The following is a 15,998-nucleotide window of genomic DNA, read 5'->3' on the forward strand; positions in this document are numbered from 1 at the left end:
GCTTAAGTAATACAAAAAATTACCCAGAATCAGGATTTCTCTGTTTTCTACTCATGAAATTGTTAACTACTAACCAACATGGTGTAATGGAGTAATTTCTACCCATATCCCCAGCCAACTTGCTTATGGTTCTGTTTTCCGTCTGGCACAGAGTTGAAATTAAAAAAAAAAAAAGAATATGTATAATTATCTATTGTTCACATATTTTCTATTCTGATCATTTTATATTTATTATTATTATTATTATTTTGCAGAAAAGTGATTTATCCATATTTATGGCACATTGCAGATGTTTTCAAAGCATTAAGAACCCTGGAAAGCAGGTGGATTTTATAATTCTACTTTTCGGTGAAGAAGCAGATTCAGGAGCACCTGGGTGGCTCAGTGGTTGAGCATCCAACTCTTGATTTCAGCTCAGGTCATGACCTCATGATTGGTGAGTTTAAGCCCCTTGTCAGGCTCTGCGCTGACCATGCAGAGCCTACTTGGGATTCTCTCTCTCTCTCTCTCTCTCTCTCTCTCTCTCCCTCTCTCTCTCTCTCTCTGTGTCTGCCTGTCCCCCACTTCCTCGCTCTCTCAAAATAAATAAACATTAAAAAGAGGAAATAAACAGATTCAGAGTTGGAAAGTGAACTGCTAAAGGATGAACCCAGTGAAGTCGAGTCTTTCTTGACATTGGAGGGAACACTCTTTTCACCAAGATACACCCCTTCTCATTCTACACAAAGACACTCTCTCCTTCTCCCTGAAGAAGTGCTTTAAGACAAGGTACTAGATTCTGGGGCTATGTCTGGTAGAATTCACTGTGCACACCATAGTTAGCAAAGCATTATGCTCTTTTGGGTGACTGATAAATGCCTTTGGATGATTGATGCCCAATCTGTGATCTTTCCTGATGGTACCAGGACAACCTGACATGGGGAATCTTGGGAGGAACCAGTTCCCTAAAGAGTAGGTAGGCTTTCTGACACTGAGTGACTTAGAAATGGCATGAAGTCAGATGAAATTGCTACTGTGCTAAAATGGCCTTTTAAGTAATTATATGTAAAATAGATTTCGCACCATCAAGAAGCTTCAGCTATTAATGGTAGAGTAACTAACAATAGTTAGATTAAGTCACAAAAGTAAGTTTAGGTATCATGGGCATAAAATCATTATGGACCTAATGCTGCTCTCATGCCACTGTGTTTTCCATGTGGCAACTTAATGCCATTGGAGTTATAAAGAAGGAATAATGACAATAGCTAATACATACTGAGTGCTAACTAATGGGACTGCTGAGCACATCCCTTTATCATTTCATTTGATCTTACTAAAGCTTACAGCATCGTTAATACGCTCTTATTACTATCTCACAAGCACCAAAAGTGAGCCATAGAAAGATTTTGAAGTTCACTAAAGGTCACGTAGCCAGACAGTTGTAAAATCTAATATGTCTGATACAAATTTTTTGCCCTTAACCATTCAGGTATACACACTGCTTATTTCTAGATTATAATGAAAGGAACAGAGTTGCCTGGTCCAGAAAATCGGTTTTGGATGGAGTTTATTGGGACACTGGATCTATCATTGTCAGGAAAAAAAATTTTTAAAAAGCAAAGAATTGGGGAAATTACACGTAGGGCTATGCAAAACTAAGTTTTAAGGGAATGAAAAGAATAAGAATTGCAATATATTAATATAGAATACATGTGAGAAATCTAGCTTTTGTGAAACAGAATATTCACATTAGGATGATCAGTGCATTCTTTCCCCATAGGGAAAGGGGAGGCAGATAAATATACCAAATGTGTGATGATCACAAATGAGTTTTATAATTCAAACATTTAATGGCATGCAGCCAAAAGTTTGATGTATCCACAGAGTGATGGTAGCCTTGGCAATTATATCCATATGGTATAAGTACAGTGGACTTACAGTCCACTGTGGACTAAACCCAGATGAAGTCTGAATCTTGGTATGGAGGTACACCAAAAGATGTCACCACCTCATAGAAGCTGCCAGAATTTCACCTCTTTGTCACAGGTTGGGCCAACTCAGCCTGTTTCAAGGATGCCAATTCTTATAACTATGAAACTTCTTTCTCCTGCTCTCCTCAGATAAATAATTTATGACAGAGTTGGTAAGTAGGGTTTAGAGAGTACTAACTATCTACCAACAGTGTCTTTATTATATACAGTGTTAAGAAAGATTCTAAGGTAGTATCCAGGGTGAATGGAAAACTGTCATGATCAGTTAGTTCAGTTGGCCAAATAATTACCCAAGTAATTTAAATTAGGCAGTAAAAGGAAAGATCATACATTTTACTTTCCTAGTAAAGGTGCTGGGATACGAGAAATTTCTCTTTTTTTCTTTTTTTCTTTCTCATGGAGTCAGTCAATATCTTCTGCTTTTGACCATTCAGTTAAAAAGCACAGCCCTCATCCACACGCCTGGGTCAGTGGAATAGTGTAAGTGAGTCATGATTTAGCATTTATGTCAACTTTCACGAACATGACTTCTCCCAATATAAGGCTTTCACTTGGTTGCAGGTGATCTTGTAAACAAGTTGCATAAAAAAATCTTTTCATTATTAATGCTGACACCTTGTATGGAAGAGCAGTTGTCCTCATGTTGGTATTCATAGGCTCCCAATGGTGGGTCCCATTAGAAGAACTAGGTCCATACCAGATGAGGTCCAATATACCAAGGGAATCAGGATGGATTTTCTTAGATGAAGAGCCTTCCCTCATTTCTTTCAAGACCTCTTCAGCCAAACTCAAATGGCTCTATATTTCCAGCATAAGGCTCAATTGCTGGGCTCCAAAGAAACAGCAATTTTAATTTGATCTTTGGTGTCTTATAGGAGGGGAGTAGTCAGGGGGCTTCCAGTGTTCAAAGAGATGAAGAATGAGAGGCTGTTACAAAGCACAGACAGCAAAAAGAGGAGGCTGAGAGGCAAGAGACAGTATGTTTGTTCTTTAAAGAAAGAAAGTTCTATTATGGTTTCTTGGGCTGGCTTCACAGACAACAGGACCCTCTCATTTCTTCCTATTCCCCCTTCTCCTCCTCCCTTCTCTCTTGTCTTTTTCCTCGTCCTTTCTATTCCTTTTATCTTCCTTGTTTTCCCCTTCCTTCTATCCTATCACTGGTGTTGTGGTTCTATGGAGATAAAATGCCGACGTTTTTTATACCAAAGTTTAATCTTTGTTCCTCGCTGGACAGACTGTCGATTTCCTTCCTCTTCCAGCAAAATAAACTGCAACATGTACAAGGAAAACTGAGAACCCTTGTACTTCTCTATCATGAACTTCAGCTTAGTTCAAGAAGGCAAAAACAATTGGTCTCCTTTCTCCTTTTCTTTGGGTTATATCAGAGTGTCTCTTAGTTTTCCAGAAGTAAATTCTTTCCAACACGTAAGTCATGTCAAGTTCTTAAAATGAATGTGACAAAATAGTTTGCTCTCTATTCCCAAAAGTCTTAAGAAATTTCTCTTATACACTGTGATAGCCACCTGATATTTATAAACACTTCCCTGTCTTAAGAAATTTCTCCTATACACTGTGATAGACACCTGATATTTATTAACACTTCCCTGTACTTCTGCTCCAGAGGGGGTTATTCACTGTCTGTGATGCCATTCACTTCCAGCGTTCTTAAATATTGTGCTTCATATCCTCCCTGCTACTTTATCTCCATAGAACATTCCTTGTTTCATATCCTTATCACCTCTCAGTGGAGTTATTGACACAGTCTCTTCTCTGTTCCTGACACCAGTTTCTGCATATTTGGGGCCATTCTTTTTGTTTTGTTTTGTTTTTTTAAGATTTTATTTTTAAGTAATCTCTATACCCAACGTGGAGCTTGAACTTACAACCCTGAGTTCAAGAGTTGCATGCCCTACCAACTGAGCCAGTCAGGTGCCCCAGTTTAGGTCATTCTTTTATATGTATATATATATATATATATATATATATATATATATATATATATATAGAGAGAGAGAGAGAGAGAGAGAGACAGAGAGAGACACAGAGACAGAGAGAGAGGCAGAGAGAGAGAGACAGAGAGAGACAGAGACAGAGAGAGACAGAGAGAGAGATAAAGTTTATTTATTCTGAGAGGAGAGTGTGTGAGCAGGGGAGGGACAAGGAGAGAGGGAGAGAGGGAATCCCAAGCAGGCTCCCCAATGACAGTGCATAGCCTACCCACCAACCATAAGATCATGATCTGAGCCAAGATCAAGAGTCAGACACTTAACTGACTGAGCCACCCAGGCACCCCTGGGCCATTCTTGATAGACTTACCTCTTATCTTTTTCTAAATCCTAACAAATATGATCATATCATTCTTATCTTTATAAATAAGAATACCTATCTTAATGAGCACAGATATCACCAGTTAGACTTTGTTAAATTATCCTCTCCTTATATTTTGGTTACCTTCAGTACAGGGAGCAGCCACTAAACCAGAATCTGGGACACACACACAGACACACAGACACACACACACAGGCATGCACATGAACACACAGTATATTTCCTGGCTCACATATTTCACTAGCTTAATTGCATGCAAAGCTGGCTTCCCTTCTTAAATTATGCCAATGTTTTACCTTTGAATCACTCATAATTCTTTCTCCAAGATCTCTTATCCTGAGCTTTACATGTATGAACTCTGAGATCAGCTTGATACTAGGTAGTGCTGAAAAGAATCAAGCATCCACTGGGAAGCTACTGTCTTCAAAGAACCATTGTTCAGAAAAACCATTGAACAGTAGTTCAATAAGGAAGGCAGGAAGTCAAAAAAGACTAACACAGAGACTTGGAAGAAGGAGAATCTTACTCCACCCTCTACCTATATACTACACTAATTCTCTACTACCTCTGAGTGATATGAGAAGACACAGATAAATAATGACATGGGGATTTTTCCAGATCCTTAAACACACTCTCATATGTACCTAACATCTGTCATGTATGTTTTTTTTTTTTATTTATAGAACTCTTTGTCGTAACCTTGCAATGTGCATGCTTTCAACCTGGTGGATTAATTATAATCCATCTAATAAACAAGATTATGTGCCCTCTCATGGGAAATTTTATGTCTTACCGATCTCAGGATAGTGTTAAATCCAGTGAAAATACTTGTGAAATGAATTCATAAACCAGTAAGTGAGTAATGCACAAATGTTAGCACAGATATTTTCAAATAATAAGAATATTTCTAAGCCTTACAGTTGCCCCTTTTGGAAAATGGAATGAGGATTCTGCGTATAATGTGTCAATATAACTACAGCGTATGTGTGTGACCAAATGCTTTTCCCTTCTCACAAGAAAATTGTTCTAAGTCCCAGTCAAAGGGCGCCTGGGTGGCTCAGTCAGTTGGGCAACCGTCTTTGGCTCGGGTCATGATCTCACAGTTTGTGGGTTTGAGCCCCGCGTCGGGCTCTGTGCTGACAGCTCAGAGCCTGGAGCCTCCTTCAGATTCTGTGTCTCCCCCTCTCTCTACCCCTCCCCTGCTCATGCTCTGCGTCTCTCTGTCTCTCAATAATAAATAAACGTTAAAAAAACAAATCTAAGTCCCAGTCAGATGGGAGTTGTAACTTTGTTCTGGTTTTGTGTATTCTGCCATTCTCTTGATTTAATCATACATGTTGATGCAGTTATTTGGATCCAGACCCAATGCTGATATGCATTTATTTAAACTGGTCACCTCTTCAAGGTTTAAATTATATATATGTATATATGTGTGTGTGTGTGTGTGTGTGTGTGTGTGTGTGTGTGTATGTATGTGTGTATATATATATTAATTTTTTAAATGTTTATTTACTTGAGACAGAGAGACAGAGAGAGACAGAGCATGAGTGGGGGAGGTGCAGAGAAAGGAGACACAGAATACGAAGCAGGCTCCAGGCTCCGAGCTGTCAGCACAGAATCCAGTGAGGGGCTCAAACTCACGAACCGTGAGATCATAACCTGAGCCGAAGTTGGACACCCAACCGACTGAGCCATCCAGGCACCCCTAAGGTTTACATTACATTTTAATATAACTTTTACTCTCTTAAAAATTTTTCAATGTTCAAATTTTAAAAGATAAACGCCATTAACCTTAATTATATAATTCTCGTTTGTATTTCCCAGCTTGCTTACAGAGAGGCATGAAATCCATATACTTTAGAAAATCTGAGAATCTGCTGGGGTGCCTGGGTGGCTCAGTTGGTTAAGCATCCGACTCTTGGCTCCTGCTCAGGTCATGATATCATGGTTTTGTGGGTTCTAGGCCCACATCAGGCTCTGTGCTGATGGTGCAGGGCCTGCTTGGGATTCTCTCTCTCCCTCTCTCTCTCTCTGTCCCTACCCTGCTCATGCTATCTCTGTGTTTCTCAAAAATAAACTTAAAAAATTTTTTCAAGTTAAAAAAGGTGTGAGTCTCCTAAAATACGCTTCCTCACACTTTCTGTGCAGCAGAGTAACCTGGGGCTTCTTAGAGATGATGCAAGATTCTGGTTCCATAGCTCTGGGGCAGAACCAGAGTTCTGCATTTCTAACAGGTTCTGTGGTGATGCCAATGTTGCTGTTCCAGGAACCACACTTTGAATAGCAAAGACCTAAATAGGTCTTGCCTCAAAACATGTCTTGTAAAACTCAGTAAAACATGTCTTGTAAAACTCAAAACATGTCTTGTAAAACAAGACAACATGTCTTGTGAAACTGAGTTTTTTATTTTTATTATTATTTATTATTATTTTATTATTTTTATTTTATTTTATTTTATTTTATTTATTTTATTATTTTTATTTATTATTTATTATATTTATTATTTATTATTATTTTTCTAATAAAAAATCTTAGAATGTGAGTCTTATCTTTAAAGGGATGCCTTTATTTACACTGCATCATTGTTTCTCAAAGCTCTGAGAACTGCCAAAAAGGCTTCTTAAGAAAAAAACGTGTTATGGTTAAACAAATTGGGGGAATGTTAAATAAAGTAAGACGAGATTTCTTTAAGGATGTTTGGACTCTTAAATATGTTTAATACCTTTTATGAATCTCTAGGAGAAGTTGAATTATGCAGTTTCCCAAGCTTCACTGGCCATTAAAAAAAATATGGGCGCCTGGGTGGCTCATGGGTTAGGCATCCAACTTCGGCTCAGGTCATGATTTCACGGTTCATGAATTTGAACCCCGCGTCAGGCTCTGCGCTGACAGCTCGGAGCCTGGAGCCTGCTTTGGATTCTGTGTCTCCCTCTCTCTCTCTCTCTCTTGCCCCTCCCCTGCTCACAATCTGTCTTTCTCTCTCAAAAAAAAAAAAAAAAATAATAATAATCATTTTAAAAATTAAAGAAATAGAGTGTCCCTCATGGAGGATCATTTTGGAATACTGTTCCAGAAGACACACAAATCCAGATTCTGTCTTAGGTCTGACCACCAAAACTCCCTTGCTCCATTTCTACCCCAGTCTGGATTTATCAGCTGTCCATTTTCAGTTTTACTGGAGCTTATATGTGAACAGTTTTGTATTTCTATATGTGTTTATAAACCTGTGTACTACTTGTTCTCCTTTTCAGACACTGCTAAGCTTACTGGTTGGCTGTCTCCAGGATAATTGAATTTGGGAATTGAATTTGCAATTTGTAATAGAAAATAGTAACATCATATGACTGCAAATAAGGACTCTCTTGACACAACACCAGAGGTTTGTTCAGTGTTTTATGGGGGAAAATGAAGCAAACGATGGTTTTTCCTGACTTTCAGGCTTTCTGGCCATTCCGCTATCTGGCTGGCATCAGGTCCTGGTTACAGCCCTTCTGCACTCTCCTGGAAAGCTGGATTGGGACCACTTTGGTCACCATGGTGATAGCTTTGACTTCATACTGACTGATTTTTCAGGACTCCTAGAGTAGAACTGCAGGGTGGACCCTCTTTGGCTTCTTTTTGCTTCTGAGAGAGTAAAAGGGGACTCAAACTCTGGGTGGGTACTCTCCCAGGGGTCATGACAATGACCACCTCTTGTGTCAAACCAAATTCCAACCTGATCTGCACCTGATGGAAATAAAGCACCTCTCATCTGTAAAGAAAGTGGTGAATGTAGTTCATCTCAATCAGATAATTCACACTTGTCACTGATACGGGATTGCCTGGAGTTTATAGGTCTGAGTGTGTGAGTGATAAAAGGAAAGAGAACTTAATGGTAATTAGAGTGACAAAGCCTTGAGTGCATGTCAGATTTGGAAGAGGTGCCTAAATAAAAACTCAAGGGGGAAACATCTGCTCCAGTCCTATGCCTGTCTCTCCTTCCAGAGAAGGTATTTTGAGTCAGACTTCTTCGTGGAGAGCAAGATAAATCGTATCCTGTACTTTTGTTTTGCTTGTTTTCAATTCAACATAGAAAGGTTAAAGAGGTAGGAGGCCTACTATTAAATTATTAAAAACAACAACAACAACAACAACAACAACAGCCATATTTTGGAACATTATCCACTCTGTATTTCCCCCAAACTTTAAAAGTTTTTACATATCTTTAGAAATGACATAATTAAAGTAGATCTAATCTTATTTCCCTTGAATAAGACAAATGAATGGGGGCAATAAAGATCCAGTGTACTGTGTAAACATCTAATCAATGATCCACTGGTTAGGCCAAATCTGTGCTGGAAATGGAAAAGTAAGAAGAGAGCCGGATAAGAATAATGTGCATCATTATTTTGGCTTTGTAAGAAAAAGATAAGCCCAGTGAAAGGACATTCAAGCAAATGAGAACAGAGATGAATGTGTTGAGGTGAGAAAAAGAAGTAAAGAGTAAAGAGGGGAGAAGAAGAAAGAGAGGGTTCATTAATAAACAGGGAAGAAAAATCACGTTGATTCATCAGTTAGCTATCTGTAATATAGAAAAATTTGAATTCATGTTGTCATGCATTAAAATTCATTTGAATAAAAGTGGAAAGCCTGCTGCAAAGTCACAATGCAAAACAGAAGAAGGTTTTAAAGTGTATGTTTTGATCACCTCCCGAGCAGGAAAGAGAACATCCATGTGTTCAGTTGGCCCTCATGCAGGAACGTGGAGCCTTTGCTAAGAAAACTCGGAAGCACCCTGTATCTCATGCAGGGACACTTTTACAGGAGAGGGATGCAAAAGAAAGTTTGCCTTGGAAGTCACCTTTGGCCTGTCAACCACTCATCTAAATTGCATTTTTTATATTTATAGGTAGATTTAATTTTGTCTCTAGACACTAACAATATCTCTAATCAATGGTACAGGCAACCAAGAATACCTTATATTTTTATTATGAACACACTTTCCACACATAGAAATAGCTATCTATCTATCTATCTATCATCTGTATATAACATAGTTTTATGTTTGATGATCAAACGTTAACAAATATTAAAATTGTGCCACATTTCCTTTAGAACATTTTCTAATTACAGATTTATTTAAATCTGTAATTAAAATCCCACATCATCCCTCTGTCTGTCCTCCCCTGCTTCTCAGAAAGATAATTTTTTTCCTCCTGGTGTTCCATCTATTAATGTATTTGTAGGCTACTATAAAATATATACTATTCTATAGTGTTTTATTGTTTTCACATTTTAAATATATGATATCTTACTGTAACTATCAGTTTACAATTTGCTTTTTTCTCTTGGTATTACTTTTTTTTTTTGGAGGTTTACTCCAAAATTGCTGATAGTTTTAGATCTAGCTAATTCATTTAAACAGATACATAGTATTCCATTAAATTAAAAATAAAGTGTATTTATCTTAATGAGAGATAGTAAAATTGTTCCCAATGCATGTTTTTGCTCATACAAACTGGGGCAAAATAAGTATCTGAAATATCTCCTTGAATATATGTGTGAAGTTGTTCTAGGACTGATTGATACAAGTGAAAATGCTAGTAAAAGGTTGGATACTGCTTTAATTTTGCATTCAGATCTTCACACTTAGTTCTTTAATTAATCAGAGATTTATTTTTTTGTTTGATATAAGACATCTATTTGACTTATCAGTTTCCATACGTAGCTAATTATCAGAGAATCCTCTGTTGAAGCTTTCCCCTTGAATTTGTAATAGCACTTCTATATATGCAGATGCCCATGTACATCTGATTCCTGTTTCTTTCCTCTCTGTAATGAGTCTGTCTGTCTACACCAATGCCAATATCGAATGATTTTAATTATTTTAACGCAGTGGTGCTCAATCAGGGCAATTTTCCCAGAAGGGGACATGTGGCAAAGTCTGCAGACACTTTTGATTGTCACAACTGCGGAAGTAGAAGCCAAGGATCCTACTAAACATCCTGCAATGCACAGAACAGTTCCTCACAACAAGGAACGATCTGGTCCAAATGCCAGTAGTACTAATGTTAAGAAACTCTGAAGTGACTACATAAGTTGAGAGATTTCATCGCTTCTCGGCCTTTTGGCTAAGATCAAGTGTAGTATCTGTTCTTATCAGTTTAATAAGTTGAGAGATTTGTCATCATATTTACTTGAAAATTTAAGTACCACCTACCCCATTCCCTCTTAACCTTTTGTTTTTCCCCCAGAAGTACACTGGATGTTTTTTTTTTTTTAATTCATTTTTATGGATTTTAGAATTAGTTTCTCAAGAAAAACCCTTTTCAGATTTTAATCAGTTTGTGTTTAGCTAATCGATTACTATGACAACAATTGACAGTTTTATTATATTGATTCTTCCTATTTAGTACATTATAGATCTATGCTTTTTTTGGTCTCTTTAAAGGTCCTTTAATTAAAATTTATATTTTTACTCTGAAAGATGATTTATATTTTTGTTAGATATATTACAGGATTAACACCTGATTTCCTTTTGCTGCAATTTTAGAAATTACGTATTGTTTGCTACTGCTATATAGGCATGTTATTAATTTTATATATTGGTATTTTATAATATATCACATATTAATAGCACCTGGCGGGCTCAGTCTGTGGAGCATGTGGCTCTTGATCTCAAGGTTATGAGTTCAAGACCCACTTTGGGCATAGAGATTACTTAAAAAAAAACCTTCAATAACCTTGCTGAAATTTTCTAGTCCATCTAAATATTTTTGTGTAGAATTTCCCTACATTTTCTTTGTAGACATTCATCTATCACCTGAGAATAATGAGGCATTTTTAACTTTCTTCCAATCATCATCTGTTGTATTTATTTTCTTGTTCTGTGTTAGTGCTGTGTCCCTCATGACCATGTGATGACAGAGGTGATGGTTGACGTCCATCTTAAAGAGAGACATTTTCTGTAGGATTTTAGTAGGTACGCTTCCCAGCTTCAGTAAATGTCCTTTAATCTCAAAGTGCCATAGAATATTCAATATGAACTTTAAAAATAGTTTAATTGTGTTCAATTAAGATATTACACTTGATTCTCTATCTCACGTGCACAGAACTGAGTTAATCATACTCCTCAGTCCCTAATGAATGGATGCTCTTACATTCAGATCATGCAAGGCACCTCTAGTGTTTCATGTATTTTTTTTTTCTTTTTGTGCTTCATCACCTTTGCACACTCCCACCTAGATGTCCACTACATTTTGAACAATCTATGCTACTCTGTTTTATGTATGTGTGTGTGTGTATATGTATATATATATATATACATATATATGTGTGTGTGTGTGTAGTAAATTGCATGTGTTGTACTTACATAGTCATCCCATTCAGTTTCTTATTTACTTTACTAATATTTTTGAGATACCGTTATATTGCTCTTTGAAAATGTAGTTCATTACTTATTTTTTTAACTTTATTTTTTATTTTTTTTAATTTACATCCAAATTAGCCTATAGTGAAGCAATGATTTCAGGAGTAGATTCCTTAGTGCCCCTTACTCATTTAGCCCATCCCCTTTCCCACAATCCCTCCAGCAACCCTCAGTTTGTTCTCCATATTTATGAGTCTCTTCTGTTTTGTCCCCCTCCCTGTTTTTATATTATTTTTGTTTCCCTTCCCTTATGTTCATCTGTTTTGTCTCTTAAAGTCCTCATATAAGTGAAGTCATATGATTTTTGTCTTTCTCTGACTAATTTCACTTAGCATAATACCCTCCAGTTCCATCCACGTAGTTGCAGATGGCAAGATTTCATTCTTTTTGATTGCCAAGTAATACTCCATTGTATGTATACACCACATTTTCTTTATCCATTCATCCATCGATGGACATTTGGGCTCTTTCCATACTTTGGCTATTGTTGATAGTGCTGCTATAAACATGGGGGTGCATGTGTCCCTTCAAAACAGCACACCTGTATCCCTTGGATAAATGCCTAGTAGTGCAATTGCCAGGCAGTAGGGTAGTTCTATTTTTAGTTTTTTTGAGGAACCTCCATACTGTTTTCCAGAGTGGCTGCACCATCTTGCAAATATCCAATGGAATAAAGACAGTCTCTTCAGCAAGTGCTGCTGGGGAAACTGGACAGCGACATGCAGAAGAATGAAACTGGACCACTTTCTTACACCATACACAAAAATAAAGTCAAAATGGATGAAAGACCTCAATGTAAGACAGAAAGCCATCAACATCCTCAAGGAGAAAGCAGGCAAAACCTCTTTGATCTTGCCCGCACCAACTTCTTACTCAACACATCTCTGGAGGCAAGGGAAAAAAAAGCAAAAATGAACTACTGGGACCTCATCAAAATAAAAAGCTTCTGCACTGTGAAGGAAACAATCAGCAAAACTAAAAGGCAACCGACAGAATGGGAGAAGATATTTGCAAATAACATATCAGATAAAGGGTTAGTATCCAAAATCTACAAAGAACTTATCAAAGTCAACACCCAAAAAACAAATAATCCAGTGAAGAAATGGGCAAAAGACATGAATAGACACTTCTCCAAAGAAGACATTCAGATGGCCAACCAACACATGAAGAAATGCTCACTATCACTCATCATCAGGGAAATACAAATCAAAACCACAATAAGATACCACCTTACACCTGTCAGAATGGCTAACATTAACAACTCAGGCAACAACAGATGTTGGCGAGGATGTGGAGAAAGAGGATCTCTTTTGTAATTCATTACTTATGATTGCTAAATAGTAATTCATCTCTGACGTATGTGATGGTTAATTTTAAGTGTTGACTTGGCTAGATAATGGTGATCAGTTGTTTAGTCAAACATTAGGGTGAATGTTTGCTATAAGGGTGTTTTGTAGATGTGACTAACATTTAAAAGCAGTTGGCTTTATCTATGACAAAGGAGCTAAGAATATATGATAAAAGAATATATAATGGGGAAAAGACAGTCTTCAAAAAATGGTGCTGGGAAAACTGGCCAGCTCCATGCAAAAGAATGAAACTGAAGCACTTTCTTATACCATTTTCAAAAATAAACTCAAAATGCATGGAAACCTAAATATGAGACCTGAAATCATACAGCTCCTTGAAGAAAGCATAGGTAGTAATCTCTTTGACATTGGTCTCAGCAACATTTTTTAGATATGCCTCCTCAGACAAGGGAAACAAAAGCAAAATAAACTATTGGGACTACACCAAAATAAAAAGCTTTGCCACAGCAAAGGAAACCATCAACAAACGAAAAGGCAAACTACTAAATGGGAGAGGATATTTGCAAATAATATACCTAATAAGAGGTTAATAGCCAAAATATATAAAGAACTTAATCCAACACACATGTACAAAACAAATAATGTGATTAATAGTGAGAAGAGGACTTGAATAGACATTTTTCCAAATAAGACATGCCGATGGCTAATAGACATTTTCATGTCTATTAGTTCAATAGCACTAATCCTCAGGGAAATGCAAATTAAAACTACTATGAGGTATCACCTCACACCTGTCAGAATGGATAGTATCAAAAAGAGGAGAAATAGGTAGGTGTTGGTAAGGATGTGGAGAAAAAGGAACCCTTGTGCACTGTTGGTGGGAATGTAAATTGGTACAGTCTCTGTGGAAAACAGTATGGTGCTTCCTTAAAATTTTTTTTAATTAAAAAATTTTTTTAAATTAAAAGAAAATTTAAATTAATTCAATTTAAATTAAATTTTAAATTAAAAATTTTTTAAAAAGTAGGTTCCACTACTGGGTATTTACCCAAAGAAAACAAACATACTAATTTGAAAAGATATATTTACCTCTATGTTTATTGCAGTATTATTTATAATCACCAAGATATGGCAGCAATCCAAGTGTCCATTCATAGACTAATGGATAAAGAACATGTGGCACATATGTATACACAATTGAATATTATTCAGCCGTAAAAAAGAATGAGATCTTGCCTTTCATTACAACATGAATGGACTTGGAGGGTATTATTCTAAGTGAAATAAGTCAGACAAAGACAGACTCCAAATAATTTGACTACTGTGTGGAATCTAAAAAAAAAAAAAAAAAAAGGAATAAACAAACAAAAAGCAGAAACAAAAAAATACACAGAAGAAATATATGGCTGCCAGAGAGGAGGGGAGTGGGGAATGGGTGAAATGGATGAAGGGGAGTGGGAGGTACAGGCTTCCAGTTTTGAAATAAATAAGTCAAGGGAATAAGAAGTGTAGCACAGGGAATACAGTCGGTGGTAGTGTAATAGTGGTGCACGGGGACAGATGGTAGCTCCACTTGTGCTGAGCATAGCATAACATGTAGGCTTGTCAAATCGTTATGTTGTACTCCTGAAACTAACATACTTCAATAAGATAAAATAAAACAAGATAAAATAAGATAAGATAAAAGAAAATAAGATAAAATAAAATCAGCTGGCTTCACGTAAAGCAGATTAGCCTCTAAAATGTGGATGTAGGTAGGCCTCATGCAATCAATTACAGAGCAAAGATCGAGTTTTGCCAAAGAAGAAAGAAAAGAAAGGATTATGCCTCCAGACTTCAATACAGAAATTCTGCCTGAGTTTCCAGCAGGCTCAACTCTCACCTGAATCTCCGTGCTGCTGGCTTGCCCCATGGCTATAGGCTTTGCTCCCCACACAATCATATGAAATAATTCTGCAAAATCTTTCTCTCTCTCTTCTAAAACCATAGCTGCAAGCCTCACTTCCATCAGAAATACTGGACACTACATGTTTCTCCATGCCCACAAAAACATGTAAATTATTGAATTACAAATTTTTTACTTGTTTTAGTATCGAGCAAAGATTTGTAATTCCATTTCAATATATTAAAAATACAGTCTAATTGATTTTTACATTTTTCCTCAAATCTGATTGTTTATATATTTTGTAAAATTAATTCATTTCATATAATTTTATGCACCTACTTATGTGTATTTCATACCTTTTCAACATGGTAAAAATGTCTGTTAATTTTGTCATTATATCTAGGTCACAGTCAGGATTTATTTTCATCTCTCTTTTTTTAAAATCATGCTTGTCAGAAGCTTATTTATCTTGTTTTTTTAGGAACCAACAGTTTGTTTTCTTTTCAATCTTTATTTTTTCTTCCCTTATTTTTCATTATGTTTTTCATCCATTTCTGCTGCTTCTTCTTCTTTTCTTTGTCTGCTTCTTGATTTGGGTTTACTCGTTTCTACTTCTCACCTGTTAAATTGAAGAATTACTTTCTTTGTTTCTAAACATATTTGTTTTCTGCTTAGGGTAGTTAGAACTATAGATTTTCTTTTACAGCCTGTTTTTTTTTTTTTTTAAACAATCCATTCATTTTTAACCTGTAGGATTTTCATCATGATTCTGTGATTCATTTATAAGCATTTTCGCATTGTGTTTAGGGTTTTTAAAAAAAATTTATATAAGTACCATGGATATTTAACAAAATATACTTTAAATTTAGATACTGAATTGTGATATTGAAAGTTTCTGTCATTTTTAGTGAGATTTTCACTGGAGTAAACCATATGTGCGAAATTTGTATAAATCTGCAAGCAAAAATCATAACAGGATTGCAGGATTTAAAAAATATGTAGCAGTAAATATATGACAGCAATAGTATAAAGACCAAGAGAAGAGGAATGGAAGTATATTTTTGTTTCTTGTACCCATATGGGAACTTACATAGTAG

At 36.4% G+C, this 15,998-nt stretch overlaps 1 protein-coding gene and 1 pseudogene across 3 annotated transcripts in view; one reads left to right on the forward strand and one right to left on the reverse strand.

The window, feature by feature from the left end:
- Window positions 1-15,998, reverse strand: part of AGBL1 (AGBL carboxypeptidase 1) — a 774,608-nt gene that overhangs the window by 25,740 nt on the left and 732,870 nt on the right. The gene's annotated exons all lie outside the window — the stretch shown is intronic.
- Window positions 10,389-10,502, forward strand: LOC122223483 (annotated as a pseudogene).

The sequence above is a fragment of the Panthera leo genome, chromosome B3 (genome assembly GCF_018350215.1).
Source record: "Panthera leo isolate Ple1 chromosome B3, P.leo_Ple1_pat1.1, whole genome shotgun sequence".
Taxonomy (NCBI): domain Eukaryota; kingdom Metazoa; phylum Chordata; class Mammalia; order Carnivora; family Felidae; genus Panthera; species Panthera leo.